Genomic DNA, 16,636 nt, shown 5'->3' on the forward strand with positions numbered 1-16,636 from the left:
CTCTTACATGCAGGTTGTCACCCTACATAGGATTTCCCGTTTCTTGGCCACCAGTGACTTGAAGGAATGGACACTTGTTGAAGTACACAAATCTGGCCTTCCTGGGCCAAAGCACCCTCAACAGCAGCTTGATATCAAATGGCCCTGAGCAGTGATAGAAATGGAAGTGCCACTCAAGAGGCCCCCTCTAGAGGTGGGCTTTCCTCCACTGAGCAAGGGCTGGGGATGCCAATGCTTACATGCCATCCATGGCCACAAGACTTCAGCCCCAAGAAAGCACACAGCCTTCCAGGTTGCTGCACCTCCTAGTTGAGGCCTCATTTTACCACGTACGACTTGAAGTCTTCTGTTTGGGGACACATTAGAAGTCACGTGTCTCCAGGAGCTTCATATGTCCCCAGTAGGGGTATCTGTTGCTTTTGTTCTTTTGGGGGGTCCACCACCCAGCTCACAAATAAATAATTCACGGAGGCTTATTCTTAATTATAAATACATGGCCTTAGCTTGACTTGTTTCTAGCCAGCTTTCCTTAACTTAAAATGATCCTGTCTTGCTGTGGATATCATTCTGTATGGCAAATATGTTAATAAATGAAACACTGATTGGCCAGTGGCCAGGCAGGAAGTGTAGGCGGGACAAGGAAGAGGAGAATTCTGGGAAGTGGAAGGCTGAGTCAGGGAGACACTGTCAGCTGCCGCCATGACAAGCAGCATGTGAAGATGCCGGTAAGCTATGAGCCACGTGGCAAGGTATAGATTTATAGAAATGGGTTAATTTAAGATATAAGAACAGTTAGCAAGAAGCCTGCCACAGCCATACAGTTTGTAAATAATATAAGCATCTGTGTGTTTATTTTGTAAGTGGGCTGTCGGACTGCCGGGGTTTGGTGGGACCCGGAGAGAATTCTCCAGTTACACTGTCTACCTTTTGCCTCTGGGCTTTTCCTGTTCTTACTTCTGTCAGTCTTACTCTGTGGCTTGCTGTGTAGCTGAGTGGCTGACCCCTGGAGTCCTCCTCCTTCTCTGGCTACTTCTTCTCTCCTTCCTCCCAGACTTCTCCTTCTATATATTCTCTCAGCCTTCCAGCCCCTCCTATCCTTTCTCCTGCCTTGAATTGGCTATTCAGATCTTTATTAGACCATCAGGTGTTTTAGACAGGCACAGTAACACAGCTTCACAGAGTTAAACAAATGCAACATAAACAAAAGTAACACACCTTAAAATAATATTCCACAATAGGTATCTACAGGAGGGCTTGCAGCAAGTCCCTGGGCATCTACCAGGAAAAAGGTGAGAAGAGTCCTAATATCTCAGTCCCTCAAGGCTTCCTTCTCCTGTCCTTACATTCTCTCCTTTCTCCACATTTAACATAAAATCTGGGTATTCATGGCAGGTCAGCTGTGTGTGTCCTGGGGCCTGGGCAGCTGGACAACAGTGACCCTGACCAGAAGGCATCCCAGGATGTGACCGTGATGGAGGCAAATGCCTGGCTGTTTCTAGGCTTTGTCAAGCCTATCTACTTCTGTTCTGGAAGTGATATCAAAGCTGAGAGTCCTGAACTCTGCTCAGGGCCAGTAGCTTTCATGGAAAATCACCAGACCAAAGCCATGGCCAGCCCACACCACCCCAGATGAGGAGGACTCAGGAGGAATGGAATAGGGCCCTGGACATAGGCTCTCCCCAGGCTCCTCACAGTTTCTACTAGCTGGGTCAGGCTGGAGATGCCTCTGCCTGGGTGAACCACACGGTTGGTGAGTGCCTGCAAGAATGGGAAGTGGCTTTTGTTTTATGAGGCCGTGAATTTTGCCTTGCTAGGTGACAATGCAAGAAGTAGACATTCCTTCCTCCCCCGTGCCTGATCCGCCTGCCACCCCATGAGGAATGGCTGTCAGTGAGGCCACCAGCTCTGCCTCAGATCACATGGCTCCCCAGCACGGGTATAAGGAATGCCAGCATGGTTCACGTCCACCTTCTCCGGAATGAAAGACACACAGGACTTTTCCGGTCAGAGAGCTGGACAAGGACAGTCACAAGGTGAGTTCATGAAGCTTCCAAAAGAGCTAGCCTTGACCTCAGTGCAGTTGCCTCAGTAAGGATTGCCTCGGCTTCTGTTCAGTTGCTCCAGATGAGCTAGCCTTGGCCTTGGTGCCCTTGGCCCAGAAGGCCAGCAGTGGAGCTTCAGCTGTCTCCTAAAGCTAGGCAGTCTTGACACCATCTTCAGAGATGGCTTATAGACTGGCATAGGAGAAATTTCTTGGAATGTCTACAGGAAGTTTTGGCATTCAGATGATGTTCACAAAGCATGTTGTGGAAAGAGATTTCCTTGTCTGTTTTCTGGAGGCGTTGGTGTTGGGTTGCAAGTAATTTCCTAAATGTTGGTGGATTTGAGCAGACCTGAGGGTTTCTTTATAGGATTTTCATCTCAGAGCTGCTGTCCTTAACCATTTTACTTTCTTTTTATTTTATCTATTTTTCCTTATTATTTTATTCCTTTTACTTCTTTTGGTTTCAAAACTGGTTTCCTGAAATAATTGCATATATAATCGATTTTCAGGTTGTCTTTCTTTTAGTAAATTTAACTCTATCTCACCCAGGTATAATGAATTTTATTGTTATTAAAATTTAAGAACTTTTGTTTCCAATGCAATTGCTTTAGCTTACATGCATTCTTAAAATAGCTTTATAAATTCTCAATCTTTCAGATCATTTATTGTTTGTTATGTTGTTTGTTTTTTCAAATAATCATAGTTCCTTGTGATCAGAGTACATCCTTTTTATGATTTTACTCCTCCCAAGTGTTTGAAATTTGTTTAATGCTCTTCTATAATCTTAATTTTGTAAGTGCTGTGTGTATGATTTTATTTAAAATTTTGTTTTCTCTTTTTAAATAAAAGACTTTATTTTTATTTGTGGACTGGTGTGTGTCTGTGCATGGGTATATACATGTGAGTATAGTACCCATGAAGGCTAGAAGAAGTCATCAGATCATCTGAATTTGGAGTCACAACCCATTGTGAGCTATAGTGTGTGTTCTGGGAACTGAATTCAGGTCCTCTGCAAGAGCCGCATGCTCCCTTAACCACTGAGCCATCTCTGTCAACCCCGATGTTTTCCCATTTTAAGGTGCATTTGTGTCCATTAGTTCAAGTTGCTGATTGTACTACATCCTTAGTTACACTGTCTACTTGTTCTATTACTTGCCAAGAAATTTGTGTTAAAAAATCTTCCATTTTCCTGTTCCCCCATCAGTTTCTTCCATTTATTCTGTTATCTTTTGTTTCATGTATTCCAAAACTGTTGTTGTGTGCCTATGTGCCTAAAATCCATACATCTTCATGAAAAACTCTTTTTTTATTTAAAGTGGATTCTTCTCTCATACAATACACCCCAGCCGCAGTCCCCGCCCCCACTCCTCCCAGCAGTCTCCGCCCCTCCTATCCCCAGGATTCACTCCCTCTCCATTTCCCTTCAGAAAAGAGCAGGCTTCCAAGAGACAACAACCAAACCAGAAAAGCAAAATACAATAAGACAAGGCAAAGGCCCTCACACTGAGACTGGACAAGGCAGCCCAACAGGAGAAAAAGAGTCCCAGGAGCAAGTGGAAGACTCCAAGACACACCTGCTCCCACTGTTAGGGGTCCTGCAAAAACACCAAGCTAACAGCCACAGCCTATGCACAGGGAACCTGTTGCAGGCCCTTGCAGGCCCTGTGAGTTCATATGCACCCTGCTTAATTGATTCCGTGGGACATGTTCTGGTGTCCCCTCTGACTCCTACAGTCTTTCCTATCCCTCTTCTGCAGGCTTTCCCTATCTCCAAGGGGAAGGACCAGATGGAGACCTCCAGTTTAGACTCTCTCTCTCTCCACATGTCTACCTGTGGATCTCTGCATCTGCTCCCATCTGCTCCTGGAGGAAGCCTCTCTGATGATGACTGGACAAGCCACCCACCTATGAGTACAGCAGAATATCATTAGGAAACATTTCTTTCCTTTTATTTTATTTTATTTCTTAGCCTAGTCATGTTTGGTTCTACCCTAGGTCTCTGGGCTATCCAGTCATCTGGTTCCTGGCCATCCAGACAGTGTAATGCATGGGCTCCCTCTTGCAGACTGGGCCTCAAGTTAAGTCAGACATTGGCTGGCCAGGCCCACAAGTCCTGCGTCACCATTGCTCCAGCACATCTTGCAGGCCGGACAGATTGTAGGTAAAGGATTTTGTGGGTGGGTTGGTATCCAGGTTTCTCTTTCTGTTGCCTGCAGAGTACCTTTCTACACCAAAGAGACTAGAATGTAGGGGTGAAGCTTCATGCAGGCACCAGATCAACTTCTCCATGTTCAGTGGGCTTTGCGGATGTTGTCCTCAGCAATGGGGTCCCACTGTCAGTTTTCAGAGAGTGACCTTCTGTCCTAGCTGGGTTGTTGGGGGAATCTCCATGGGATCCCCTCAGTCAACAACTGAACCAAACGCAACTCGGTCCCACCACTGGAAGCCTTGCCTGGCTACAAAAGATGGCCAGTTCATACTAAGTATCCCCCATTACTAGGAGTCGTCACTGGGATCACCCTCGTAGATGTTTGTGAGTTCTTTTGCACTAGGTTTCCAACCACCCCATAGTTGCCCCCCAATTCCAGCCATCTCTCCCCTCCCCCTCTCCCTCCATACCATCCCCTATCCCTTCCCATTCCCACTCCTGTTCCCACCCACCCCTAGTCCACCTTCAAAATCTATTTTATTTCCTCTTCCCCAAGAGATCCATGTGTTCCCGCCCCCCCCCCCCCAGAGCATTCCTTTTTACCTAACCTCTCTAGGTCTACAAATTATAGCTTGGTTATCACTTACTTAATAGTTAATATGCATTTATAAGTGAATACATACCATATTTGTCTTTCTGAGTTGGTTTATCTTACTCAGGATGATTTTTTTCTAGTTTCATCCAGTTGTCCACATATTTCATGATGTCTTTTTTTGTTTTTGTTTTTTTGTTTTTTTGTTTTTTTTTTGTTTTTGTTTTTCGAGACAGGGTTTCTCTGTGTAGCTTTGTGCCTTTCCTGGGACTCACTTGGTAGCCCAGGCTGGCCTCGAACTCACAGAGATCCGCCTGGCTCTGCCTCCCGAGTGCTGGGATTAAAGGCGTGCGCCACCACCGCCCGGCCTCATGATGTCTTTTTTAACAGCTGAGTAATACTCCATTATGTAAATGTATCTCATTTTCTTTATCCATTCTTTGGTTAAGGGACATTGAGGTTGTTTCCATTTTCTGAAATATTATGAGTAAAGCCTAAAGCTGCAATGAATATAGTTGAGCAAGTGTCCTTGTGGTAGGATGGAGCATCCTTTGGATATATGCCCAAGAGTGATATACCTGGGTCTTGAGTTAGATCGTCTCAATTTTCTGAGGAACTGCAATATTGATTTCCATAGTAGCTATACAAGTTTGCATGCCCACCAGCAATGGAGGAGTGTTCCCCTTGCTCCACATCCTCACCAGCATGAACTACCACTTGTGTTACTGATCTTAGCCATTCTGGCAGGTATAAGATGGAATCTCAAAGTAGTTTTGATTTGCATTTTCCTGATGGCTAAGGATGTTGAACATTTCTTTTAAGTGTTCCTCAACCATTTGAGATTCTTCTATTGAGAATTCTCTATTTAGATCTATACCCCACTTTTTAATTGGATTTTTTTTTTTTTTTTTTTTTTTGGTTTTTTGAGACAGAGTTTCTCTGTGTAGCTTTGGTGCCTTTCCTGGAACTCGCTATGTAGCCCAGGCTGGCCTTGAACTCACAAAGATCCACCTGCCTCTGCCTCTTGAGTGCTGGGATTAAAGGCGTGCGTCACCACCGCTTAGCTGGATTTTTCTTATATCTAGTTTCTTTAGTTCTTTATATATTTTGGATATTAGTCCTCTGTCAGATGTGGAGTTGATTTAAAAATTTTTCCCATTCTGTGGGCTGCTGCTTTATCTGATTGACAGTGTCCTTTGCCTTATAAGAATATTTTCAGTTTCATGAGGTCCCATTTATTAATTGTTGGTTTTAGTGCCTGCACCATCAGTGTTCTGTTCAAAAAGTTGTCTCCTGTGCCAATGCATTCAAGGCTACTCCCAACTTTCTCATTTCAGTTTCAATGTATCTGATTTTATGTTGAGATCTTTGACCCACTTGGACTTGAGTTTTGTGCAGGGTGATAAGTATGGATATCTTTGCATTCTTCTTCATGCAGATATCCAGTTTGATCGACCCTATTTGTTGAAGATGCTGCCTTCTTTCCAGTGTGTATTTATGATTCTTTACCAAAAATCATGTGTCCACAGGTGTATGGATTTATGCCTGGGTCTTCAATTCAATTCTATTGATCAACATATCTGTTTTTATGTCAATACTATGTGGTTTATACTAATATCACTCTGTAGTAAAACTTGAAATCAGGGATGGTGAGACTTCCAGCAGTTCTTTTATTGTTCAGGACCGTTTTTTTAGCTATACTGGGTTTTCCATTTTTCCATATAGAATTGAGAATTGCCTTTTCAAGGTCTGTAAAGCATTGTGTTGTAAACTTGATGGGGATTGCATTAAATCTGTAGATTGCTTTTGATAAGATTGCTATTTTTACTATGTTAATCCTGCAGATCCATAAGCATGGGAAATCTTCGTGGAAACCTCTTGTCAGTTAGTCTCTCTCTCTCTCTCTCTCTCTCTCTCTCTCTCTCTCTCTCTCTCTCTCTCTCCTTTTCCTTTTCCCTCTCCCTCTCTCCTAATGCTTTTTACCTTGAAGCTGACTATCCAGTCTCTATGTAGCCAACACAGCACAGCTTTCTAATACAATCATTCCTGGCCTTTATTTCAACCCTTCTATGTACTTCTAGTTAGACTGAATCTCTGTAGGTTTTATAAATGACATACATATACTTAAATTTTGGTTTGTGTCTTTTGTAAGCAAAAAGTACTGGAGTTTTATTACTATTGAGTGTGGCAATCCCTTTCTTTAATTAAATCATTTGATGCATTTACATTTAGTATAATTACTGGTGTGTTTAGACTTTTTCTATTCACCCTGAAGAGTCAGTACTATCTTTCTTCTCTTTCTCTTTTCTTGCTTCTTTTGGGTTGACTCTGATTTCTTATTACTCTGCTTCTATTATCTGCATAGACATCAGTTACACATAGATTTCTAATCACTTAGACATTATCCTGGAGATTACATCAACGAGCCTTGCCTGGACCAATTGTACTGTCTCTTAAGAAGCCATGAAAATGTTTAGGAATAATTTCATTTTACCACTTTAACTTATGTTAGATATTATGTGTTCTTATATATTATAGATCCTAGTAGTATATTTCTTAAATCCACCATGAAGTTTTGTTTAAATAATCTGTATTTATATAAACTAAGCAACGTGTTGCCATCAGGAATGAAGGAATGCCCTGCATTCCTGCTTGTATATTTGACCCTTGGGAGCCTCTTCCTCCCTAATGAAACTTTTGAGTGTTTACCCTCACAACTACTTCTCAGATTTTGTTGCCTGGAGATGCCTCTGTTTCACCTCTTTTTGAGATATGCTTGTGTGGTCTTTGGAAGTCTAGGCTGCGGCTAGAGCGATAACTCAGCTACTACAGGCTAAGGCTCATAGCCCAAGCTTCAAGCAGTAAGAAATCTAGGATGAATTCTTGACACAGGCTCTTGTGATGTAGTCCGGGTTGATCTTGAACACATAACCCTCCTGTCCCAGAGCCCCAGTGTGCGAGCCTGCCTTTTGCTTTCAACTGTAGAGCTCGCTTTATCATCCTCTGCTGTCTGTCTGTAGGTTAATGTTAGGTCTCGCTGTGGCTCTGAAAGTAAAAGATCTTGTTTTCTGGTTGTTTAAATAGTTCTCTTGTTCTTTGGTCCTCAGCACTTGCTACAGTGACTCAGGAGGTACAGAGATAAGGAAGAGAAAGGTGGTTAGAGAGCTGGAGAAAGGCCACATTTGTCCAGGGAACCTGATAGGAAAAGGTCACTGAGCATGGCAGTTCTCTCTTCGTCTCTCTGTATCCCTCCCCCATTCCAAACCTCAATTCTCACAGATCTGTTGGTGGCTGGAGGGCTTCTTGAATGAGATTAGAAATATTAATGATTCAACAATTTTAGAATAATTTCAACCATTACCAATGTGAATGTTGCTTTTCTGATTTCTCCCTTGGCATCTGATTAGAAGAATTCACTTTATCCCATGTGCATCCCAAACTCTCCTAGTATTCTTCACAGTTTTAATTCCACAGGCCTTTTCTTTCATACACCTCCTGGCTCATTAAATTCTCTCCATCTATGTCTAATCTGTTGTTCAAGACAGCTACTAAGACCTTAATTTTGATTATTGCAATTTTCAGTCCTTGATCATCCATTTGGGTTTTTTCCCTACAGCTTATAGTTCTCTGTTGAAATTCCAACAAATTAACTTTATCTCCTCACACATTTTAAAAACAAATAAAGTTTGTGTCTGAAAAGTGCTTTGTTTGGGTTTCTGTCTGTTTATAATGCTTGTTGCTTTCTGATTTTACTGACCCTGTCTCTGTGTGTCTTGTTATTTTTTGTTGAAGACCAGACATTTTATACCTCACTAAAATAACCAAAGCTAAGAATTGTGCAGGCCTCCTCCAAGAGGACTTCCACTTGTTTCTGGCAACCAAATGGGAACATTAAGGACCCGGGAGCACCAGGACCGCCGTGTATGACCAAAGACACTGAGTTAATGAGTTAGACTAAGCGGGTGTTGTCCGGTACTGAGACAGCTTCCCTGGGGTTGCACTGCTGCTCTTACCCTTCACTTCCTCGTAGATTTCTACTCAAGTTGCTCTTGTCCACCTTTCCCAGTTGTCCTCAGTAGAAGTGTGGGTCTGAACTGTCTGTCTGTCCTTAACACACACCTTCTCATCTGTAATTCACTGGGGCAGACACAAAGGCTGTGGTCCAAGGCCAAGGCCTTGCCAGGCAGAGAGGAGGCTAGATGATAAAGAAAGGTGACCCTGCTGGGTCCGGACTGTATCCGCTTTGCTGAGAAAGGCCAGTATAGCCAGGGATGGCATGGCAGAGTGGAATCCAGCCATGTGCTTGGGTTTACCAGGACTCCTGTGGTAAAGAATGGCAAATGGGGAGAGTCTCATGTCTTGCTAGCAGCTCCTACCCTGGCCTGCCACAGCTGGTCTCCCAGGCACCAATAGATCCCTTCAACCCAAATATCTGAGTGTCACAGCTATGGGAGAGGGAGGGGGAGAGTCAGGTACACTGGAAAAACAGTAGGAAGGAACCTAGCAGGTGCACTGAAGCAAAATGCCGGAAGGAGGCCAGTGGTTCAGGGGAGGAAGCAGGAAGACGGTGAGAAAGATACAGGAAGAGAGCAGGAGGCAGATGGCAGAGGTCTACATACACTCCAGGTGCTTGCACCAGACTGGTTCTCCCACATTCAAGCCTCTGTGTTTTCTTGTCTCCTCTGCTGGGGAACACACAGCCTCACTGGCCAGGCACCCAGGATGGAGTTTCTGCCAGTCTAGGCCTAGCCATAAGCTTCATTCACTGGGACTCCTGACCAGCCTTAACCATTTCCTGCTCACCCCTCCCCCATACCCTCAGTGGTGCAGGCTGTCACCTTGGACATTGGAGGCCCAACCCTGCCTCCCAGGGCCAGTAATGACCTCCATATGGATCCGACATGGCCTCCATCTCTGCCGCACTGGCCCCACTTCCCAGACTCTTCTGACATGTTTGACCACAGAGCACATTCCGGATGCCTAGGAGGGAGTGGAAGGGTGGGAAGGGGCAGGAGAGAGAGCTGTGGTGGGTGGGGCTTCTCCCAGTCAGCTCTGGGCTGTAAATAGCCCCACTCAGACCCTTGCTCCATGCATCTCACTCTGCCTACGCCCCCCTCCCACTGGCAAAAGCCCAGCTCCTGCTCAGCCCACCACCCTCCATCCCCGACAGAGCTGATCTTGGAAGAAATGGCAGCGAGCAGCCTGGGAAAGTGAGTTAGGACCAGCCAAGTGCACTTTTTCCACGGCTGCCACTATTCCTCTGCAAAACTGCTAATCCCAGATGACGCTTTGGGCCCAAGCTGGAATTCCAGCCCCACAGTTGCTCAGCTCCATCTCCCTCACTTCTTGCTAAGGGCCTGAGACTGCTCCAAGGCCTGCCCTTCTCCCACTCCTGCAAGGTGGCGGGTCCTATTTCCATCCCAATTCTGCCTTTGAAGACAGCATTAAATGCCTCTCCAAGAGGCTTTTATCATCCCAGAAGTATTTTTGAGCTCAGAGGTTACTCAAAATAGACCCTAGACAGCTCCATTTACTTCCAAGTGAAGATGGGAAGGCTGGCCCAAAGGAAATCAAAACCAACCCAGGCATTGCCCCAAACAAAGCAGGGCATTTATGAGATTTGGGGGAATCCCCTGGGCATGCTGGGCACTTTAGAAGGAGGTAAGGGGAGCCCTCGCAGACGGCCAGATGTGTGGGGGCTGCTCTACACTGCCTGCCCGGGCTCTCTGCCCCTGGAGCGCTCTGGCTAGTCCCTGACTCCTGTGCTTTCTGTTCCTTCCTCAGGCAAGTTTTCATCCTCTCCCTAGCAACCCAGAGCCAGGTAAAGCTCTCATCCCTCGAATCCTGTGCCTCTGGCATTGCCGGGCACCAAGATAGCTCCACACAGCTCAGGGGACACTTCAAGTCTGGTCTTTGCCTCCAGACGTGTTTCTCTGTCCACCCTACCTGCAGTCTCAAATGAACAGGAAATGTTGGGCATGGCTACTCCTCTGCCTTGGCACCAGGAGGCCAGTTTTGCTTGACCCCTCACTGACAGCCTTGACTCTAAAGTAACAACACTGCCTGGACCTGTGTGTGGCACCAGGCTCCACGATGCTGTCTTCCTGCCTGCATGGGCTGAGCTGCCAAAACCCCACGGGAAGCAGTTCCACGGCAAACAGCAGGAAGGTTTTCGGCTCCGCTCAAGCAGAACTTGGGTCAGGCTGGGCTGAGCTGGCAGCTGTGTCCATACATCAATACTATCCTGCCACCCAGGGCAACCCTGGAGAGAGATGGTGTGTTGGGGTTCTGGGAGACGGTCCACCCCTATTTTGCAATACCTTATAGCTGTGTGACAGTGTAGATTTCAAAAGTCACTAAAGCATGTGAAGCCTCTGTGTCACTCTGTTGAGACAGACACCGACTGTGGGACTGGTTGCTTCTGAGATGCCATACAGGACCCTTCCTGCCTCCTCCAGCTTCTCCCAGCTGCCAATAGCATTTGGCTTATGTTGCATCACCCTCTGCCTCCATCGTCTCCGAGCTTCTCCTCTGACTGTGTTCCCATGCCTCCTCTCCTCATTTATGGGATACTTGTTCTTAGGGTTAGGTCCTAGCCCAATCTAGTATGGTTTCATCTCAGTTACCTCTAAGAAAACCTACTTCTGAATAAAGCCCCTTCCTGAGATTCTGAATGTACATGCATATTGAGAAACAGGTGTACACTAGTCAGCCCTCTGGAGGAGCCTTGCTCTGACCCTACATCCAGCCCAAGCCCCTGCCTGCGTGTGGGAGCATTGCCAAGCTGGTGCCATGGCCTCTAATTCCCTGGGAGAGGATAGTCCCAATATGATGGCACAAAGATTGGCTCCAAAAAGAATTGATGTGACAGGAGGGAAGCATGGTGACAGCATTCAGCTGTAACCCTATCACTTGGGGAGCTGAGGCAGGAGGATAATGAATACAGACAGTTTAAAAAAACAGGGAGGAAGGGAAAGAAGGGAGGAGGGAAGAGAAGAGGTCCAAGAGGGAGGAAACAGGACAACCTCTTTCCTTTTTTGCTCCCAGCATGTGGGCACCCAAGCAGAGCGGCTCCTGCAACCCTCAGGCCTACAAAGCTTCAGGAATGACCCTTGCACAGGTGTGGCCCTCTATGTAGCCACTGGCACCTTCCAGATGAGAGGCAGCCCAGTGCCAGTTCAGAGCTACTGTTTCCTCCTGGTCTGCACAAAGATGGCCTCGTTGCTGTGTATTAAGCCTGCAGGCTGCCCCTGAGTGTGTGGGGGTTGGGAGACAATAAAACCTGTACCTGGATGCTAGGGTCCTGATGCTTGGCTTCCATTGCTGATATTTACTCAACGCCTCAAATGCCCACAAATTAGCTAACTCACACGGCTAACAGGTAGGCACACAGCTGGTGAGGAGGCTTCTTGGAAGCAGTGATCACTGTAATTGGCAAGAATGACTTCCTCCTCTCTTGCCCGGGTTGGGAAGCTGAGCTGGTCCAGGGCTGTCTAGCACCCAGTGACCATGGAGAGAAGCAGATGCTTCCAAGGGCACTGTGTGCAAACAGAGGTGACCTTCTCATGAGGGTCCTGGTGGGCAGGAAGACATTCATAACATCTTCAAGAACACTTGTCTGGTCCTGGAGTGTGACTGGGCCTACAGCTCCCAAAGATCGCAAAGATCCTGCCACACTGCCCCTCCCAACCCCTGTCACCCCCTGACCAGCACCTGCCTAGCGGCTCCGTGCCTGGACGATGGTCTGTAGAGGCACGGTGAGGACTCCTCAGCACTCTGGCTTTATTATGCTTAGTCACAGGCTCTTCCCCTGCCTGGTGCCCATGCTGTGAGGGCCGGCCTGACCAGCTCCCTCCTGCCATCTCCAGCCTTGATTAAGGCTGGCACTAAGGGAAAACTGTTGGGTGAGCAAAGGGCACAGGCGGGGGTCCTGGGCTCCCCACTTACCCCTGGGTCCCTCCCAGAGCCAGGCTGTGTTCTCTGCACCCTCCCCAGAGCACCAGAACCAGTGTGGAGGTTTCCACAGCCACCCCCCAGCATGGAATCCACCACGAATGGCTTGCGCCTTCTGAGATCCTTCATCAGTCTGTCTGAATATGTGCCATGTGAGTGCCCTCTGAGCAGAAGGCTGGCACCTCTTCCCTCCTCACCCCTACCCTCAGGAGTCACACCCAGTGTCACACCTCTCCCTCTGCTTCATCTAAGGACGGATTCCACCAAGATAGAGCTCCCTGCGCTGGCACATAGTAGGTCCTCCGCAGCAAGGGGCCGTCATGAGGAGTAGCAGAAAGGGCAGGCTCTCAAGCCACCTGGGTAGCACACCATTGTGAAATGGGGCACGGATGGGGCCGGGGTCCCTGACCTCTGGCCATCTCCAGGCGCAGCCCTATGTGGCAGTCCACGGAGCCTGCTGAAAAGTGGGAAGGAGCCCAGGGCTCTTCACGCATCATGGCTCATTGTTCTCTTTCCATAGTCACTTAAGCGGCAACTGGCCTTGAGATTGGTCCCTGATTGGAGTCAGGTTGGACGACATGTTGCATTAATGACGCAGCTGTGGGCCGTTGCTCCCTGGGCCTCGTTTTTTATGGTGAAGGTGGGTGGGGAGGGGTGAGGGCGGAGAAGGGCGAACTTCAAATGAGTGAGGTTTTAGATCCATGCTATGTTTTGCTAATATTTGGATTTTACCTAAGATTACTTTTTCTCCCCTGTTTAATATATTGTTTTAAATAAAAAATCCTAATAAATCTTGAGAGAAATATGTCATAGCAGAGTTTAAAAACCATAGTGCAATATCTAACAGTTCATAAAATATTCTATTCAAATAGCCCAAACTGTAAGGCGTTTGGACCAGAAGTAGTTAACTCCAGGCTCGGCATTTTATTAGCTACTAAAATTAAGAAAGGGCAACGCTGTTTCACAGCCCGATAATTAAGTACCATTTTCTCTTTTTTAATTCTATAAAATTAAACTTCCTGTTTAAAGGTCTGGAGGGGCCCTGGGCAAAGGGGCCACGGATGAGCCCCGAGGGCAGCCAGAGGAACAACCTCGCCTTATGTACCCGAGATTTTAAAACTAGGCCTTGGAAAAAAACATGCCGCAGTCAGCAAAAAATTGCAGGTCGTAAATCAGAGGTCCGTTTTTCACATCGCTTTAACTAATCCATTAAATTGTGATGCCCAAGGCTCCATCAGCACCAGAAGCCATGGCAGACGGCACCCACAGCACATCTCAGCCACGCAGATGTTGGGTGTGGCGACGCACAGTGACTGGTCCAGAGGGCAGTGGGCTCGGCCTTCCAGCATCCGTAGCTGGTTTCCCCATGGAGGGCCAGGATGAGGCGGTATGCTGTGTCCCATCCCAGTGTCAGCTCAAGTCCCAGTGCTGAGGAGCCAAGCCGTGCTGACTCCAGCAACTTCCTTCGCGAAGCATAGTGGCAGAGAAGACAGACACCTCAGTCTATACCCAAAGTCAGTGGGGACTTCCCTTGCTTGTGCAGAGCAGGGGTCCTTTAGGAACTTATACAAATAAACTCCGTTTTTAAATATCATGAGACATGCTACAACAGCGTTCTAGGAACATGACAGACTCCTCAGCTCTTTTGGGTGTCAGGGGTATGGTTTATTCTTATTTAATATGACATTACTATTTGGGGGGCACTTTGCTTGAATGTGTAAGTGTACTTTCTTTTCTTTTTTTTTCTTTTTTCTTTTGGTTTTTCGAGACAGGGTTTCTCTGTGCAGCTTTGCGCCTTTCCTGGAACTCACTCTGTAGCCCAGGCTGGCCTTGAACTCACAGAGATCCTCCTGGCTCTGCCTCCCGAGTGCTGGGATTAAAGGCGTGTGCTACCGCCGCCCGGCGTGAGTGTACTTTTAATGGATTCAGTATTTGAAAAGTCTAACAGCATGGCCTGAGGGTCACTTTATGGTCAGAGAGCAACGGCAGGTAGCTGATGGACTGCCCCCTGGCTGAACTGGCCACAGAAGTCACAGTGACCTTGGTGAGCCCTGTCAGAGCAGACAGCCAGGGAGGACAATGTGGACACTCACAGCCTTCCAGCTGAAAAGTGACAGCTGCCGAGTTTCATTTGTCCTTTCTGCCTTATGTGTTTCGTCCACAGAAGTCCTGTTTCAGCTTAACAGCTACCCAGGGCTAGTCAGCATTCCCCCTGACCCTCTCTCTACTCCTGTCTCCTCCATTGTCTCCTTCATGATCACCTAGGGCTGGAGGAGGTAGAGTGTGGGGGGGACATCAACCTCTTCTGCCAGGAGCAAGGCTAGAGGACCAGAGGACCTGTTGATCTGAAAGTGTACACAGCCAGGACACAGGCCAAGTGGCAGGAAGACTGAGGCTGAGGGACCCTGCTCTGCTGGATAGATCTGAAGTGGCTCCTGGCCAGCTTGGGAATGTGGCTCCTCTCCTAGGCCAGTGAGGCCTTGACACCTGGCAGGATGGGTGCTCACCCCCTGCAGATAGAAGTCCTGCTTGGTACAGACTTCCTGCCGCTGGGATAATGTGCTGAGGGTAGATAGCTCTCCCTGGGGCCTTGCTCCACACCCAGGTGCTGACCTGAGACCCGGAACTTCAGGATAGCAGCCCTATGGTGGCCACCAGGTCTGGGTCATTCCCAGTCTGAGTCCTGCACTCCTCAAGTCCCACCATGCCCCAGGCAGCCTGTACCACATTGCCTGTAGGCGTTAAAGGCATGATTACCAGGTCAGATCCTTCAGACCTTTCTGGATGCATGTAGCCACATTTTCATAACAAAACACTTGTTGAATCTCTAGGGAAAAATTTAGGAGCCTTTAACATGGCTGTTAAGTTTTCGGTGGAGACAGGTTATCAGATTTCGGGCATCTGCTAGGGAAGACTTCTACTGAAATTTCTTTGACATAAGCCACGGCTTCTCTGTTCTGGCCAAATCACACTTATGAGGCCCCAGAGCCAGTCTGCAAGGGGAGGGTCCTCATGGGAGGCATCATGTGCCACATATTATTACAACATATATGTGTATGCACATACACAGTGACACACAGTGTACACAGATAAACACACTGGTACCCACACTAACACATATGCACAGTGACACCTTGCTGGTACACCCACACTCGGTATTGTAGTGTGGTACCCACACTAACACATGCATACTGACACACAGTAACACCCTCTGTTGGGCAACACGTGCGTCATGCTTACATACAGGAACATACCAACACATTGATCCATGCACCCACAAACACATGTGTCTGAACATGTGCCTTAACATGCATGATGATGTATGGACAAACATGCAGACATTCACATGCACACATGCCAGAAGTTGTACTCAGTGTAATCATACACTCAGAAACCAGATGCACTCCCCTCTGTCACACATGGCACTGTGAGTAGATGGTCCTTGCTGAGCTGCTGTGCCCACACCTGAACCCAGACTCTAGAAACGTGGGCCAAGAAAGCAAAGAACTGAAAACTGCCACACACACACACACACACACACACACACACACACACACACACTCACACTCACACTCAAACATACAGTCACATATACACACCCTCACACATACATACATACTCACCCTCATACATACCTGCACACACACTCACACTTATATAAACACACATACATTCACATACATGCATGTTCTCTCTTTCTCTCTCACACACATACATATACATGTCTGACACATACACTTACATAATACACACATACACACTCACATACATACACACTCATATACTCATAAGCCCCCACAAACACACTCACACATAAACACCAACACATACATATTCACATACATACATGCTCTCTCTCAGAAACACACACATACACACTCCACACACACATACTCAC

This window comes from Peromyscus maniculatus, chromosome 2 (genome assembly GCF_049852395.1).
Source record: "Peromyscus maniculatus bairdii isolate BWxNUB_F1_BW_parent chromosome 2, HU_Pman_BW_mat_3.1, whole genome shotgun sequence".
NCBI lineage: Eukaryota > Metazoa > Chordata > Mammalia > Rodentia > Cricetidae > Peromyscus > Peromyscus maniculatus.